Consider the following 18,726-nt stretch of genomic DNA (forward strand, 5'->3'; position numbering starts at 1 on the left):
GACAAAAATCCCAAAATTGGTGTAAAAACCATCGACAAAATCCTTCCCGTACAGGGAAATCCGTTGCTGATAATCCTTGCACTCGTTGCAGTTGATAAGATAGTAGCGGTTGTCATGCTGGATACACATATCGTACTTTGGTTTACACTATGTTGGCGCCTCTTACCTAGAGCTTGTGCTAGGGTTCAAATGGCTCTGAGCACTATGGGACTTAACTTCTGAGGTCATCAGTCCCCTAGAACTTAGAACTACTTAAACCTAACTAACCTAAGGACAGCATACACATCCATGCCCGAGACAGGATTCGAACCTGCGACCTCAGCCGTCGCGAGGTTCCAGACTGTAGCGCCTAGAACCGCTCGGCCACTTGTGCTAGGGTTTGTCTGAATATCCTGTAGAACACGGTCCTTCAAATCTGGTATACGCAAGGTCCGCCGTCTTCCTGAATATACGTCTGTGTGGAAGGACCCTGATCACACATAAAGGGCTTGAAATGTGTGACGTGGTTGGAGGTACTTGTTTTGCTATAGTTGTGCTGCCTCTCCACCGGTGCCGTCTGCCTTGCCGTACACAAAACACCATCTCACCTTGTTCCCGACATGAGTAATTGACCATTCAGCCAATGTGTGTCAATCACACATAAGTAATACACGTTGAACACGCACTGCGTGGTCAGAGGAACTTTCATTCGTCAGCGGCATTTACCACGGCAAAGATGCATTTCCGGACATATATTCGTAAGATTGTGCAGTGTTAAGGCAAAGGACCAACATCTGAGGAAGTACAATAGTGCAGTGCCCGTGTTACTCTGAATTACAATGCCATGCTCCTTTAGACACACATATATGTGCAAAGGAAAAGGCACTGCGGCTACTACAGCTGTTATGAAATACATTACATGTATTCGCAATCGGGAATATGGGTAACTGTCAACTCTATAATGCATACATTTGTACAGGAACCTCATATTGTAATTCAGGACAACAGAGGTGCTGCAAAATCGCATATACCCTCCGACATCGGGCAAGTGACTTCCAAGGAAAATATCTCACCTGTACAGTAATAAACAGAATGGAGATACTAGTACAGGTTGTAGAGGCGTTGCAAACGATATATGGAAGTTTGGGTCTGGCCGTCATTCGTGCACGGATAGCCGAAGGGCGCCTGCACGGTGGCTCAGCGAGTTCGGTCAGAGGGCTAGCTGCCTTCTGTAATAAAAACTGAGTGAATGGATCAACGAAGAACCTGAACGTGTGTCATCGGACGTCCTCCCCGAACAAATTCAACGAACAATATAGAACAAAATGAGATAAAAAGAGGTAAGGCTACCGCTCGCGATATGCGAGTCCCGCTGCGGCACAAATTTTCGCTGTTGTCATTCCATTCTATAGCGATAGTTATCCATATTCGCAGTTGTGAATACTTTTATGTACCGGAGAGAAGAGGTCTTAAAATCCCCCTCCGGCGTACCCCCTCTGCCGAATATCTCAAATGAGGTGACAATAAGTTATTTCTCTGATTCTTATCAATGTAAACGAAGTTTAAATTTATAAGTCCATTTTGCGCGAGAAATCTAGCTGCATTAAAGTCTGTGGAAACGTCAGAGGCTTCTTACGTGTCTCGTGGAATATTATTTCGAAATAAGCTCATGAATGTACACAATTATTTTTCAAAACAAGTCCACCTACAGTACCTTGTGATATTACATTTATTTTATGAGGGAATTAAGTTATAAATTAAAGTAAAAGAAACCTGTCTCCCTTGTTTCTGTGTGGCCACCACGAGACGAGAGTGTGACGGAGGTAACCCCACTTCACTGCCTCTGTACAGGAATAATTATGGGCCACGTTAATTTTAAGGCAACGGCTTTCCAACTCTAATGATGTGAGCAAGACGGAGGCGACCGTTCAAGAATCTCCATCGTTAGCAGCAGCAGCTCAGGGGCATAATCCACGGAGTTAACTGGCGGCTACGACCAGCTAGGTATCGGCAAAATAAGAGATCTGGGCAGTTATTTCAGAACTGAGTGGTAAGATACACATTTTTGTAGATACGGCCATGTAAGATGGCAGTAGAAAATCGTGCCTACGCTAACAGCCTGTTGTTTTGTTTCTGGGGGTGAGTTTTCAAATAAGATTCACTCAGCGTCACTTTTTTGAGTGCACTAGAACTGTCAACACGAGGCGTCCACATCCATCAGGGAAGAACCTTGTGGACTACTGCCACCTTGCGGTGACAAAATGAGGCGAGACTGTACGGCGTACGGGCTGTCAATGCACACTGCGTCCAGTATTTCCGTCTCTCTTGCGTCTCAGCCTTATGAGGGCTTCATTTATTGGATTTTTGTAGCTTCTATTTTAATTAATGACTGATAAAATGCGAATTAGATATTGAAAATTTGTGCACTCCTCGCTCCCGACTTCAGTGCTTAATATTCTATTTCTGTTGCCTTGTAATTCTTGAATACGGAATACATTCCAATTAAAGTTTGATGTGAAACTTCCTGGCAGTTGAAAACTGTGTGCCGGACCGAAACACGGACTCGAGACCTTTGCCTTTCCCGGGAAAGTAGTCTACCATCTGAGCCACCCAATCACGACTCACGCCCCGTCCTCACAACTGTACTTCCGCCAATCGTGAATCTTGCTTTGGTAGCTCACATGGTAGAGCACTTGCTCGCGAAAGGCAAAGGTCCCGAGTCCGTGTCTCTGTCCGGCACCCAGTTTTAATCTGCCAGGAAGTTTCATATCAGCGCACACTCCGTTGCAGAGTGAAACCTCATTCTGGTAAGGGTTGTTGTGATTGTTGTTGGGCCCTTCCTCTTTACCTACATCCTCAAGATTAGCTTCGGTTAATCAATGTAGAAAGTGAATGCTTGATTCACGCTGGGGTTGTCGGTTATCGTTGACACAAGTTGTTTTCGGTGATATCAATTTTTTGGAAACCAGTTTAAGCTAAGTATTAAAACCACTCGCAATAAACAGTTTCTAAAATAACCGAATTTTTGTTTTTATTCCTGTTGGCCGGCTGCTGTGGCCGAGCGGTTCTAGGCGCTTCAGTCCGGAACCGCTCGACTGCTACGGTCGCAGGTTGGGATCCTGCCTCGGACATGGATGTGTGTGCTGTCCTTAGGTTAGTTAGGTTGAAGTATTTCTAAGTTCTAGGGAACTGATGACCTCAGCTGTTAAGTCCCATAGTGCTCAGAGCCATTTGAACAATTTTATTCCTGTTGAGCCCTGTAATAAACGTAGAAATCGAAGTAAGATTGAAAAATTTTAACTATTTTATTTTCAAGATAAAAAGAATGAAAATATTAAATTATGTACTGAAATTAAACAAAACTTGGTCCATTCACGGTTCGCTACAGTTCTCGAAAAGTAATGAGTGGTTGAATACTACAAAAAATCACCAGTATTCTCCTTGTGATCTCTTTTTTTAGCTCTGTTCTAAGATAATGTTGTAATCGGAAATCATACCACTATTTGGATATTACAAACAGTGTTAAATGGTGAAAACTGATGCTGAAGAACTCTATTTTTCGCTTCAAGTCGACGGGGCTACAAGCAGGCAAAGGCGTATTATGTAGATACTGGCTGCAGATCAGCTGCTTTCTACTGTTTAACCCAGATGGGGGCAAGTGTTCTACACTGCATGTACACGCGCTCCTTTAGCCACGACACACGGCAACAGGGACATTAGTGTGTCAGTAACGCTGTACCAGTTCTTATGCTACGTGCTTTTGCTCGCTTCTGTCGGCATTATTATTAAGATAGCACTCATCAGTAGCACTGATCACAAATCTGATGTGATTGGTGATTTAAGACACAAAATGTCATAGTCATCAGCGCCGAATGTGGTGTGTGTCGCGTGCAGAGGAAACAGAATGAACGTAGATCTAGCTTGCGCAGTGCAATTAATTTACAGAATTTTAAATTTGTAAGAAAGCAATTAACAATCAGCGACAATAGTGACAATGTGTGTGTCAGGCAGGACTGTAACGTTGATTTTAGTGGGCGACGCTCTTATGGAATAAGCTCTACACGTGCATCTCATGACGCCTCCGCACAGTTTCACTTGTGTTAGTACCTGACTTGTACTTTCCTAACTTGACAGTTCTCCGGCACACCTTGCTGCTTCGTTTCTTAGACTGACTGCTCGTGTCAGGGTTCACAGTTGCAAAGGGACCTGATGCACGTAAATGAGGCAGTGTGTAAGCAGTTGCGGAGTGAACCGGTGAGAACCGCTACGACGCATTTGTGGAGCGCCGCCGAGGGCCTACCGGGTCACGGGGCGCTTCAGAGGCACGTGGCGACCGCCGTCGCAGGATACGGCCGCGCCCCGCCGTAAACCCGGCGCTGATGGCCGGCGTCCCGGCACTGGATGGCCGCCGGGACTCGCTAAGCCTGCGGCATGCGTCCCGGATAATCCGCGACCAGCACAACTCGAGGGCGCCGGCGGGACCAGCCAGTCGGCAGTCGCTCAACAGCAAGAGACTTCGTGCTCCAACCTGCTGCACTGCAGCAAATACCAAACACGTTCACCATCAAAGGTGCAATGACACGCGTAGCTACTGCCGGTTGTCAGTAAGCTGCCATCAGAGCAAATGAAGAATGTTAGGCCAGAGTTACTTATTTTTTACAAGCCAGATCTCTGTTTCTTTTATTTCACTTACAAGAGCAGTATTTGCTTTCGAACGAATGTATCTGGATAAAATTCCACGTTCGTAGTAGAGGCAGGAGATGTGAAGATATTCCCGAAGATATTTTCTGACTTCCAAACGTCGTTGTGCCTCACTTGGTGTTACCCAGGGTGCACGTGTGTATTCTGGCAAGGACGGCAGTCCTATCCAAATACCAACAATTACGGCAGATTTGTCGAAGCCATTAAAACAACAACTAAAAGACATATACTTCACGGTTTCTGAAGGGTATATGTTCCTGGAATGATGATACAGAGAGGCATTAACCGGTAAATAAGGCAGCCAACAAGTTGCAACAAATGGTTGTTTTCAATTAATCTTAACCATGGTTTCAAAGGATGTAAACCCCTCAGAAGCACAAGAAACCTGCATACAACGCGACAATATAAATTGCAATCAAAACATCGTGGACCAATATAACGTGTCATACAGAACCTACTGCCTGCAACAAGTGTAGCCATGTCAGAAACAAAATGACATACATCAACATAGAAAAAGTAGTACTCACAGACTTCACATTAGCAAACAATCAGTTAACAAAGCGATTTAACACGTCCACATGAACTGTATCTGTGATTATCTGTACATCCACTTGTAAAAATTAAGGCCCCAAAATCAAGGAATTGTAACATCAGTAAAATCAATTACATAAAATGCCAGACCATGTTAAGACCGACATGTCGACTGAGGGAGAATAGAGGGTGTGAGTACCACGCAAATAAATCTTGAGGCGCATGCGTCGATAAACATGTACGCTTTGCGGCATAAACAGCCAATTACTAACACAATTACACAAATACACGGGTATAGAATGAAATGTTGGAAAAAAACACAAAATTAAATATGCTACCATACGTTAAGACCCTTGTACAACCATCAGTACGTTATGGTAAGAAAATATGTCTGTGCCAAAGTACGATATTATAAGCGTAGTGACATTAAACAGATTAATATGACTTTCGGTACATCATCGAACGAAAAGTAATAAAGCCAGTGCATAAGTATGCTGTTAAACATAATGACGTTAAAGAGCAAAAATTCGTAGGTCCCCTGTATAGTGACAAACGTAATAATAGTGAGTGGCATCACTATCTTAGTACAACATAAACTGACAAATGAAACTGTATTCACAAAAATTATGTAACAGAATTTTGAGGAAATGAACCACTCGCAAAGGCTACCGGCAGTCGTATGAAGACTTTTCTTGCGAAAATTTGTCTACAGGCGAGCTGAAGCTAGTTGCTTAGTAAATTCCCCTCTCTGCGGTCTAGATGTTTATAGATCTTTAATTCTTTCCAAAGATCCAGCCTAAGCCCTTTGACTTCTCTGTAAAGAATAGCTACGTTTTCCACATTTTTCAGAGTGTGGTTGCCGATCAGTAGATGACCAATGCAATAGCATGGGCAACTGTTGCAGGTTAATTTATAGGCACCTGAATAGGAAAACGAGTCGCCAGTATTTTCTACTGTAAGCAAAAGTCTTCTCTGCAAACTATTGTCTATAGAGAAAGAGAGCTTAAGGTTATATTTATTGACTAGAGGATGTTGCACCCTTTTAGAAACATTTCCTAAGAAGGCGGTGCAAATGAATTTTTGAGAGGCTTTACCAAGAGTTTCAGAGCACCGGAGACTAATAAATATGCATATACTATTTCTGCTCCGGATAAGAGTTAATCATTAAAAATGTATACTAATGGAACTGATGAGAGCAGTACTATTATCAGGAAGACGAGACGTTCTGATAAAGAAAACGAAATTATTAAAAAGAAACTGTGCTTGAAACTCAACGTAGCTGATTTCCGTGATCAGTCATTAACAGAGTGATGCTAGACAGTGCGTCGTTAATGAAGATCTGAATCGCCAGTGCTGGCGTGAATAAACATACATACAACAAATTGTGATGGGACTTCGTAAATCATGAAAAGATAATGAAGGGCAGGTTGTATGATTGAACATGCACATTTGCATATAGACTGCTACAATGGGCCGATCAGGTGCATCACCTTATCAAGACTTTCACGTTACCTCGTCTCAAATTGACATTGAAACAGATAAGTACGAGTTAGGACAAAGTAGACGCAAGCTTACGTCTACATCGGACAGTAAGACAGAATATAGTGTGTGAAGGAGATAAGAGACGTCGCTACAGAAGCTAAAATCTTATGTTTAAGCAGAAATTGATTCACTTTTGAAGAGTCACAGATTACTTTTACCTATATCTTATACTGCGTTTCATCGTTTCACCTGTGGCCGCTTGCCCATCTAGATGTAGAAAGTCGCAAAAAATGGGAGCAGACAACAACATGAACTTGAAAAAGTCAGTTATGAAAGCTTGGAGTCTCCTTAAAAACCTAGGTGGGTCTAACCCACCTGTACGCTAATCTCGAGGAATATCGGTAGACCAAATTGCAGAGCGAGTTGCAATGCTCTCTAAAGTTCCACATAACAAACAATATAAGAAAGATATTAAAAAACAGCTGAAAGTACGCCGCCAAGGAACAACAGCTCATCCTGTATATTCCAGGACTCTCTTACTGTTGATGATATAACTAAAGCCGAATAAAACACTAAGCCGGACGAAGGTCCCAGTTTTGATGGAATGCACCGCGAATTCCTCAAAAACTCTGGAAAACATACAAGAAATGGCCAAGCAAATTTTCCTATGGCATCCTGCAAACAGGACACATCCCTAAGGCGCTCAAGAAATCGAAAGTTATTGCAGTACTGAAACCGAAAAAATCGAAGAACCCACCTCAAAGTTACCGTCCTGTAGCCCTATTGAGTTCCTGTTACAAACCCCTTTATAGAATAATTCTACAGCAAGTAGACCCCTTGCTACTAGAATACGCGCCCGCTGAAAAGGCTATATTGAGACACCATCACAATGGTGTCCACCAAGTACTCAGCCCAACAACACACTTTGAGTCTGGGTTTCAGAAGCGGTTGAAATCCACAGTGGTCTTTGTCGACACGGTTTGAGGGAAACTCTTATTTATGAACTGCTCAACGTTGGCGGTAGATGTTTTGCAATGTGCGGCACGTTGGATGCTCTCTGTCCGGGTACCATTCTGCATACACCCTGCAGGCTTCAGCTGCATTTCGTCGACACTCGCCATAGATGAGTATCATCTCCGCCTTTTCAGAGTTCGAATAAACCATGGTCACAGTTCCTACAACACTACACTATCACAGACGTCTGGTAACACGGTGTACTACAGTTGGTCTGCGTGCGGAGACGAATGCAAAATAACAATAGCAGCAAGCGCTACATGCGGACACTGCGACTGCTAGACCAAAGCACAACAGTGCACTACAGCCACACTCGTAAACACGGTCGTCATCGTAAACATGTCCCTGCAGATGCTGCTCGCCGACCGTGGCCCGTGTTTGTTACGACACGCAACCGAACGTCGGAGGCTTCAAGCGTCAGCTTTAGGTTACAATATCTCCGGATGTAATTAAGATTTTACAATGCAACAAACGGCACTGATTACGTATTTGTTTATATGTTCAGATGTGCCAACAAAACTAACGGGGTTCCATTTAAAAAAACGTAGGTTTGTGTTAAAGTACATACTTCCGTGCATTTTTTTGTGGTTTGTATTAAACAATTACACTAGCGCCTCTCCTCACGTTCGGTCTGTGGAATCGGTTCGTCAGTATTTGATGTGGTTTACGAAATATATCCAGCGGTAACGTTAGGTGACTCACTCTGTATACGTCTTGGGTTGATCAAATACCACTTTTACAAAATTTATACACGCCAACAACATTGCGCTTGGCTGCAGTAGTAAGTTCATAGAAGAATGCAGCATCATCTTATCCAAAGACCTTACAGAACTGCGGAGATCAAAACTGAAGTGTGGACTTTCACCTCAGCAATATACAAACACTTCTATACTTCCAAGTATAGTTCAACAATAATGTATTTCTCTACAATCCTTTCCAAAACAATTAGGAATAATAATGGACTGGAAAGGGTAGCGTCTTTGATTCATAATAAAAACCTCTTCGGTCCCGGGTTCGATCCCCGCCAATGCCTAGAGGTTTGATAAATAATCAGCATTGGCGGCCGAAGACTTCCGGCATAAGAAGTCAGCCTCATTCTGCCAACGGCTTTGTCAAAGAGGGCGGAGGAGCGGATAGAGGTTCAGGGCACCCTCTTGTCCTAGGGGTGGGAAATTGCCCCTAAAGGCGGAAGAATCAGCAATGATCAACGGCATGAGGATGCAGAAGGCAATGGAAACCACTGCATTAAAGACACGTAACGTGTATCCACAGGACATGTGGCCTGTAATTGAAGAAGTGTCATGATGATCTCTCCATTGGCAAAAGCTTCCGGAATAGTCCCCCATTCGGATCTCCGGGAGGGGACTGCCAAGGGGGAGGTTACCATGAGAAAAGATTGAATAATCAACGAAAGGATAACGTTCTACGAGTCGGGGCGTGGAATGTCAGAAGCTTGAGTGTGGTATGGAAACTAGAAAATCTGAAAAGGGAAATGCAAAGGCTCAATCTAGATATAGTAGGGGTCAGTGAAGTGAAGTGGATGGAAGACAAGGATTTCTGGTCAGATGAGTATCGGGTAATATCAACAGCAGCAGAAAATGGTATAACAGGTGTAGAATTCGTTATGAATAGGAAGGTAGGGAAGAGGGTGTGTTACTGTGAACAGTTCAGTGACCGGGTTGTTCTAATCAGAATCGACAGCAGACCAACACCGACAACGATAGTTCAGGTATACATGCCGACGTCGCAAGCTGAAGATGAACAGACAGAGAAAGTGTATGAGGATATTGAAAGGGTAATGCAGTATGTAAATGGGGACGAAAATCTAATAGTCATGGGTGACGGGAATGCAGTTGTAGGGGAAGGAGTAGAAGAAAACGTTACAGGAGACTATGGCCTTGGGACAAGGAATGAAAGAGGAGAAAGAGTAATTGAGTTCTGTAACAAGTTTCAGCTAGTAACAGCAAATACCCTGTTCAAGAATCACAAGAGGAGTAGGTATACTTGGAAAAGGCCGGGAGATACGGGAAGATTTCAATTATATTACATCATGGTCAGACAGAGATTCCGAAATCAGATACTGGATTGTAAGGTGTACCCAGGAGCAGATATAGACTCAGATCACAATATAGTAGTGATGAAGAGTAGGCTGAAGTTCAAGACATTAGTCAGGAAGAATCAATATGCAAAGAAGTGGGATACGGAAGTACTAAGGAATGACGAGATACGTTTGAAATTCTCTAACGCTATAGATACAGCAATAAGGAATAGCGCAGTAGGCAGTACAGTTGAAGAGGAAGGGCCATCACAGAAGTTGGGAAGGAAAACATAGGTACAAAGAAGGTAGCTGCGAAGAAACCATGGAAAACAGAAGAAATACTTCAGTTGATTGATGAAAGGAGGAAGTACAAACATGTTCTGGGAAAATCAGGAATACAGAAATACAAGTCGCTGAGGAACTAAATAAATAGGAAGTGCAGGGAAGCTAAAACGACATGGCTGCAGAAAAATGTGAAGACATCGAAAAAGATATGAATGTCGGAAGGACAGACTCAGCATACAGGAAAGTCAAAACAACCTTTGGTGACATTAAAAGCAACAGTGGTAACATTAAGAGTGCAACGGGAATTCCACTGTTAAATGTAGAGGAGAGAGCAGATAGGTGGAAAGAATACATTGAAAGCCTCTATGAGGGTAACGATTTGTCTGATGTGATAGAAGAAGAAACAGGAGTCGATTTAGAAGAGATAGGGGATCCAGTATTAGAATCGGAATTTAAAAGAGCTTTGGAGGACTTACGGTCAAACAAGGCAGAAGGGATAGATAACATACCATCAGAATTTCTAAAATCATTGGGGGAAGTGGCAACAAAACGACTATTCACGTTGGTGTGTAGAATATATGAGTCTGGCGACATACCATCGGACTTTCGCAAAAGCATCATACACACAATTCCGAAAACGGCAAGGGCTGACAAGTGCGAGAATTATCGCACAATCAACTTAACAGCTCATGCATCGAATCTGCTTACAAGAATAATATACATAATAATGGAAAATAAAATTGAGAACGCGCTAGGTGACGATCAGTTTGGCTTTAGGAAAAGTAAAGGGATGAGAGAGGCAATTCTGACGTTACGGCTAATAATGGAAGCAAGGCTAAAGTAAAATCAAGACACTTTCATAGGATTTGTCGACCTGGAAAAAGCGTTCGACAATATAAAATGGTGCAAACTGTTCGAGATTCTGAAGAAAGTAGGGGTAAGCTATAGGGAAAGACGGGTCATATACAATATGTACAACAACCAAGAGGGAATAATAAGAGTGGACGATCAAGAACGAAGTGCTCGTATTAAGAAGGGTGTAAGACAAGGCTGTAGCCTTTCGCCCCTACTCTTCAAAGCCGGCCGGAGTGGCCGTGCGGTTCTGGGCGCTACAGTCTGGAGCCGAGCGACCGCTACGGTCGCAGGTTCGAATCCTGCCTCGGGCATGGATGTGTGTGATGTCCTTAGCTTAGTTAGGTTTAATTAGTTCTAAGTTCTAGGCGACTGATGACCTCAGAAGTTAAGTCGCATAGTGCTCAGAGCCATTTGAACCATTTGAACCTACTCTTCAATCTGTACATTGAGGAAGCAATGATGGAAATAAAAGAAAGATTCAGGAGTGGAATTAAAATACAAGGTGAAAGGATATCAATGATACGATTCGCTGATGAGATTGCTATTCTGAGTGAAAGTGAAGAAGAATTAAATTATCTGCTGAACAGAATGAACAGTCTAATGAGTACACAGTATGGTTTGAGAGGAAATCGGAGAAAGACGAAGGTAATGAGAAGTAGTAGAAATGACAACAGCGAGAAACTTAACATCAGGATTGATGGTCACGAAGTCAATGAAGTTAAGGAATTCTGCTACCTAGGCAGTAAAATAACCAATGACGGACGGAGCAAAGAGGGCATCAAAAGCAGACTCGCTATCGAAAAAAAGGCATTTCTGGCCAAGAGAAGTCTACTAATATCAAATACCGGCCTTAATTTGAGGAAAAAATTTCTGAGGATGTACGTCTGGAGTACAGCATTGCATGGTAGTGAAACATAGACTGTGGGAAAACCAGAACAGAAGAGAATCGAAGCATTTGAGATGTGGTGCTATAGACGAATGTTGAAAATTAGGTGGACTGATAAGGTAAGGAATGAGGAGGTTCTACGCAGAATCTAAGAGGAAAGGAATATGTGGAAAACACTGATAAGGAGAAGGGACAGGATGATAGGACATCTGCTAAGACATGAGGGAATGACTTCCATGGTACTAGAGGGAGCGGTAGAGGGCAAAAACTGTAGAGGAAGACAGATATTGGAATACGTCAAGAAGCAAATAATTGAGGACGTAGGCTGCAAGTGCTACTCTGAGATGAAGATGTTAGCACAGGAAAGGAATTCGTGGCGGGCCGCATCAAACCAGGCAGTAGACTGATGACCAAAAAAAAAAAAAAAAAACAACGGACTGAACACCATCTTTTAATAAGCCTCTAAAAAGCACCATATCGAAACTCAGCACCAGGAACAATATAATCCATAAGTTGTGCAGTACTACTTGGGAACACCACCACCCACAGAACATCAGCACGTAGGCTTGTGTATTCGGTTGCCTAATACTACGCTCCACTCTGGTTAAATAAACACCACGTGACGAAGGTTCATCCCAAACGGAATGAGACAGTGATAACAATTAGCGCTCCCCTTTCTTGGTTACCTCTTTTGAGGCATTCCACTCCTCCTCATATTAGCAGACAGGAAAGAATGGTAGAGGAATACAACAAAATTGTAGCCAATCCGCACTTTCCACAGCACAGTGACATAGTCAACACTGCTTCCCAAACCGAGCGAGGTGGCGCAGTGGTTAGACACTGGACTCGCATTCGGGAGGACGACGGTTCAATCCCGCGTCCGGCCATCCTGATTTAGGTTTTCCGTGATTTCCCTAAATCGCTCCAGGCAAATGCCGGGATGGTTCCTTTCAAAGGGCACGGCCGACTTCCTTCCCCGTCCTTCTCTAATCCGATGAGACCGATGACCTCGCTGTCTGGTCTCCTTCCCCGAAACAACCAACCAACCAACCAACTGCTTCCCAACTACAATTAGCAGAACTCCTTTTGACGGGAAATTTCAAAATTAACGATACGTGGAGAGAACATTTGGCAGTACTGAAACCGGCCCAGGCTCCGCTCACTACCGACCCTAATTCACAACAAAAATGTAACTGCCTCGCCAATTATGGAAAAGACTCAACAGAATGAAAATATCACATGGCCATCCGTTGTGACTCATTTTACAAATGGTGAATAACCGATCAACTGATCTGCCGGAAACCTCGTCAGGCTGTTCACGACGTTGTCACGGAATTCTGCCTTACATAACATCCAGGAGTAAAATGTGAGTTTTTGACGTTTCAGTCTCTGCACTGGGTTGGATTCACTGTCTTAACTTCAAAATATAAATGTGTTTGTACGCTATTAATGTGTTCTGTTTCATCCTTGTGACTACATTTTGAATTTCTATCACTTTATTTTGAAGATATTACTTCTATATATTATACCAAATCCATACGCTAAATAAATATATGAAATTATAGTTAGAGAACCATTGCGTACCCCCTAAATGTGCTGGTGAGTGTCTCGTGTCTGTAAGATTCTTCAAACATAATCTAGATGTCGCTGCAGATATCATTGTAGAAGCCAAACGCAATATAGATATCTTAACAATAAATACCTGTGAAGACTTCGTCATCTTCTCATTCACACTTGCATCTACTAAGACATTTGGAGGGCACCATTTTTCTACTTTTCTTGACACATGTGGTCCAAATATTCCCTCTGTTTTGTCTGCTAATCGTTCGTCCACTGATAAAGCAATATCAATCGCGTAGGTTTGTGTTGCACTGTTAACTAAATGCAATGTCGACACATTGTTTCTCTTCTCTATCGTGGATAGCTCTCTTTCGGAAGGAAGTTCATAGCTGAACTGATTCTGATGACAGTTCTACACAGAACCATTTTGATATTTTTTGTCGTGGTACGCGCGTTGACTTCAGAAACGAATGTTTGAGTTCATTGCATCCTCTCTTCTCCGTTGTCGTTATCGTTCTTGGAGTACAGCTGCTCGGGATGTTGTTATCCTAAACTCCTTTTTCAAATTAGTGATAAGTCGCTAGGGGAGAGGCAACAAAACGACTATTCAGTTTGGTATACGGAATGTATGACTCTGGGGACATACCATCCGGCTTTCGGAAAAATATCATCCACACAATTCCGAAGCCTGCAAGAGCTGACAAGTGCGATAATTATTGCACAACCAGCTTAACGGCTCATGCATCCAAGTTGCTGAATAGGATAATAAATAGAAGAATGGAAAATAAAATTGAGGATGTGTTAGATGACGATCAGTTTCGCTTTAGGAAAGGTAAAGACACTAGAGAGGCAACTCTGACGTTGCGTTAGATATTGGAAATAAGACTAGAGAAAAATCAAGAGACGTTTGAGCCGTGGCGTTGCTGGCGCGCCAGCGTATTTGCAAGTACCTCGCATTCGCGCTCTTATCTTGGCTTGTGGCGTGTACTGAGTATTGGCTGCCTTATCCGTGCCGGAGGAGTTAACTCGAGGCTCTCGCCAAGGACGGGGACAGTTGGCGTTCGATGTTACCTGAGGCCGGAGTGCGCTTGTAATGGAGAGGGAACCGTCCACGTGTATGGGGCAGCTTGGTGAAGAGCCTTTCCTGTCGCCTGTGAGGAGGCTTGTTAATGCCTCGGGTTGCGGGCTGCTAGTTCAGGACACAGCCGTTTACGGTCGTCCTCTGCTTATTGCAACCTGCTGTTCCCGACGCAAGTCATATCGGACGTCCAGAGAAAAGTTAAATGTGATTAGGGCATGAGTGTGAAGGTGTTGGGGGCTGCTACCTCGCTTCTGGTAACTATAAGCGCGTGGCTGTTACCATGGAAGCAATGGTGTGCCTATGAAGAGTTCATGGTGCTTAAGACAGGTGTTAAATATTAATATAATGCACGAGCGTCCTCTTCCAGCTCGTGGGTTCAAAATGGCTCTGAGCACTGTGGGACTTAACTTCCGAGGTCATCAGTCCCCTAGAACTTAGAACTACTTAAACTAACTAACCTAAGGACATCACACACATCCATGCCCGAGGCAGGATTCGAACCTGCGACGGTAGCGGTCGCGCGGTTCCAGACTGTAGCGCCTAGAACCGCTCGGCCACCCCGGCCGGCAGCTCGTGGGAATTTGTTGTTTGATGTAATACGTAATCAGCTGCAAGTCCGTAATCTGTTCATCAAATATACTGCATTCGAGTGTTTAGTAGCCTTAGCGCAGCGAGCCCCAGTAAAGCTTATAATGAAATTTTCAGAAGTGTGCTCGTTACGGTTTTCACTGAACAGTGGAGCATTAGAGTTCACGTAATTTAATTGTGACTAAGATTGGAGGGCCCGTTGGCCTTGCTAATAATTGAAAGTTATTTTAAATATCTTAATAGCAAGCAATTCTCCTTAAGGTTATTGATAAGAATTGCGCTGTTGACTGTACCTTGCCTGTGCAGTTCATTCGTAGTGGGGCAAAGGCAGTGTGCCACTTTACTAGTGAATAATTTAACAGGATATTTAATATCTTTTGGTCGTTGTTTGCATTGTCCGTGATGACCTGTTCTGTGCGCTTGTTTAATGTTACAGCTGGCTGGCTGGTGTTTTGGAATAAGCGCTACCTTTTCACCTATGGATACCGGGGCTATGAAATCCTGTATAGCGGGAGATGACTTCGGGTCGAAGCTCGAGAAGTGGGTCTTGTACGATCTGCCGCCTTCCGCCTTCGGCCTTGGCTTCTCGAAGTTAAGGTTTCGTTCTGCCTTCGAGTGACCTGGAGTCATTCCTAGCTAATTTAGTCTGGCGCTAATTATATTTACTTGGGTAATATTTATTATTTTTGTTAAACCTTGTCTCAAGAGCTACATACGATTGTGAAAGTTTGTTGCTGTGCCACTCTTAGTAATACTTGGCGCTGGCTAATTGTGTTACAGGGCCTTGGAGCCGAAGTCTAAAACCTTAGTGATGTTGATTGACTCCTGAGTGTGAAACAAGTGCCTTTGTATTACCTTCATCCTGCTATTTATTGGGTGCATCTCTGGCAGGTTGTTATGTAGGTAAATGTTTTTAAGAGCATCAGTTCTCAGTGACCGAAGACTTATCGGAAATATTGTGTGTCTTAATTTAAGCTTTCAGAAGCATAATTGTCAGTGGTTTTAAAATTTTCTTATATATGAGATAGACTTAGTTTCATAATAAGACATTGGTAGCAGATTCACTAAATTTTGTAGCTTACCGTTCTTATTACCTAAAGTAATCAGGGTTAAGATATTGTTGTTTTAAAGGAATTTGTTGATATTATTGTTAAATAAAACGAGTGGTAACAAAAGGGGTCCAGTCCTTCCTATTGTTTCCCTATTCCCTAGGAGAAGCGCGTTTCAACGTTCATAGGATTTGTCGACCTGGTAAAAGGGTTCGGCAATGTAAAATGGTGTAAGATGTTCGAAATTCTGAGAAAAATAGTTGAAAGCTATAGGGAGAGACGCGTAATATACGACATGTACAAGAGCCAAGAGGGATTAATAAGAGTGGACGACCAAGAGCGAAGTGCTCGGATTAAAAAGAGAGTAAGACAGGAATGAAGCCTGTCGCCCCTAATGTTTCTTCTGAACATCGAAGAAGCAATTATGGCATTAAAATAAACGTTCAGGAGTGGAATTAAAATTCAAGGTGAAAGGATATCAATGATAGGATTCGCTGATGGCATTGCTATCCTAAGTGAAAGTGAAGAAGATTTACATGATCTGCTGAATGGACTGAACAGTATGAGTACAGAATATGGACTGAGAGTAAATCGAAGAAGGACAAACAAATGAGATGTGGTAGAAATGAAAATAGCGAGAAACTTAACATTAGCATTGATGGTCACGAATCAGATGAAGTTATCGAATTTGATACCTAGGCAGCAAAACAACCAAGAAGGACGAAGTAAAGAGGGCATCAGAAGCAGACTAGTAATGGCAAAAAAGGCATTTCTGGCCAAAAGAAGTATATTAGTATCAAACATAGGCCTCAATTTGAAGAAGATATTTCTGAGAATGTAGTGTGAAGCACAGCGTTACATGGTGGTGAAGCGTGAACTGTGGGAAAACCGTACAAGAAGAGAATCGAAACATTTGAGATGTAGTGATAAAGACGAATGTTGAAAATTAGATGGATTGATAAGGTAAGGAATGAGGAGGTTCTCCGCAGAGTCGGAGAGGAATGGAATATGTGAAAACATAGACAAGGAAAAGGTACAGGATGGTAGAACATGTTAAAACGTCAGGTAATGACTTCCATGATACCAGAGGGAGCTGTAGAGGGCAAAAACTGCATACAAAGACAGAGCTTGGAATGCATCCACCAAATAATTTCCCAAAATGCAACATCACGTACACGATGCACTGTCTTCCTGGTCTCGACTGGTGTAGCGGTAGGCAATGGGCGAATTTGGCGTAGCATACACAGCAGCCTCCAGTGGGGGAGTGCAGAGGTTTGCAGATAAATGAACATCACTGGCGCAAGACCTTCAGATGATCGCTCTTGGGATTGTGGTGTGAATGTTTTTTTCGAGCCCATATACTTTCCTTGATAGCGACTTTTATCTTTAGTGCTAATACTTCCTCCTGGACTTAACCTCTGTCCCGTGATACGTTAAAAGCCGCCCACTGTTCATAAAATTTTCAAACCATCTAAATACTGGTAACTGTATCTTCGGTGGAACTTATTTTCGTTACATAACACGGATCTTTCCATAGCCGTGAGCTCCCTATTGAACAAAACAGTGCTTGTAATTCTCTTACACTGAATGCCAAGCCATTTGTGGTCACAAACATTAATAGAATTTGACTATACATTCTACCGCAAAGAAACCATGCAATGGAAATTTACTGGACTTCACATCGAAAGATCGACAGACATTCACTGAATGCTCTCTAGTATCTTTCTTTTACAGGGTAAATGTGTCTTAACGACCACAGAAGGTAAAATGGGGTGCTGGTATGCACACTGCGGAAAAGTTTAACGAACTAAGTTTATTCAAAATCCACATTTATTCACGAAACGGTACGTACTCGTGAACTTCAGGAACATTTAACACAAAATTCTAACTCAAGGAAAACTGTTTTTCATTATATTAATCATCATTAATCAGCGAGATTAAGTTAAGGAATGCAACATGGACTCTCGTGTGCTCCAACACAAAGATTCAAACATTCAAAGAATATCGAAAGCAGAGTTCACGATATTCTAGTGAAGTCGTCAAAACTGGGCAATGACACACAGCGAATGCAAGTACGAAACGCAAATGGGATCACCGTGCATGAGGTGGATCATGACTGGATCAAGAACAGAGTCGGGCCTATCTCAATCTAACATAACGATAACATAGTTCCTACTCCCGAGAAACCCATAATGCTTCTGAAAAGTGACTTTAAAAGTTATGTAAAGCGTTGTACCGGACGGAAATACCCTCGTCAGCATTGTGATGGATTCCTTATGTTACTCCAGGAGGACGTGGAATAGATACTATAACATATAAAATACAGTATTAATTCACTTAATTATAACATAGAGAAGATGAGTTACTTAATGGTACAGTCCATTTTCCACGTATCATTAGTATTGATAATTGTCGCTGAACACTAACATATCACTTGATTCTGGCAAGATACGAGTCCTTAGTGAACTATAAGTGATAGAAACTTTTACGTAGAGTTCTGAAAATTCAGTCTTCGCACTGCTGGCTTGGTACAAAGACGTTGCTGTTGTCTTTGTCGATAATGCGAATTGGGCTGAGCGGTACCGTCTTCCTCTGTAAGAGAGTGGAAGCGGCGGCGTATCGAAACACTTTTGGGCGTGTCCTCTTCCGACACACATTTCAGCTCATCGCCGATGAT

This window comes from Schistocerca piceifrons, chromosome 1 (assembly GCF_021461385.2).
Source record: "Schistocerca piceifrons isolate TAMUIC-IGC-003096 chromosome 1, iqSchPice1.1, whole genome shotgun sequence".
In the NCBI taxonomy this organism is placed as follows: domain Eukaryota; kingdom Metazoa; phylum Arthropoda; class Insecta; order Orthoptera; family Acrididae; genus Schistocerca; species Schistocerca piceifrons.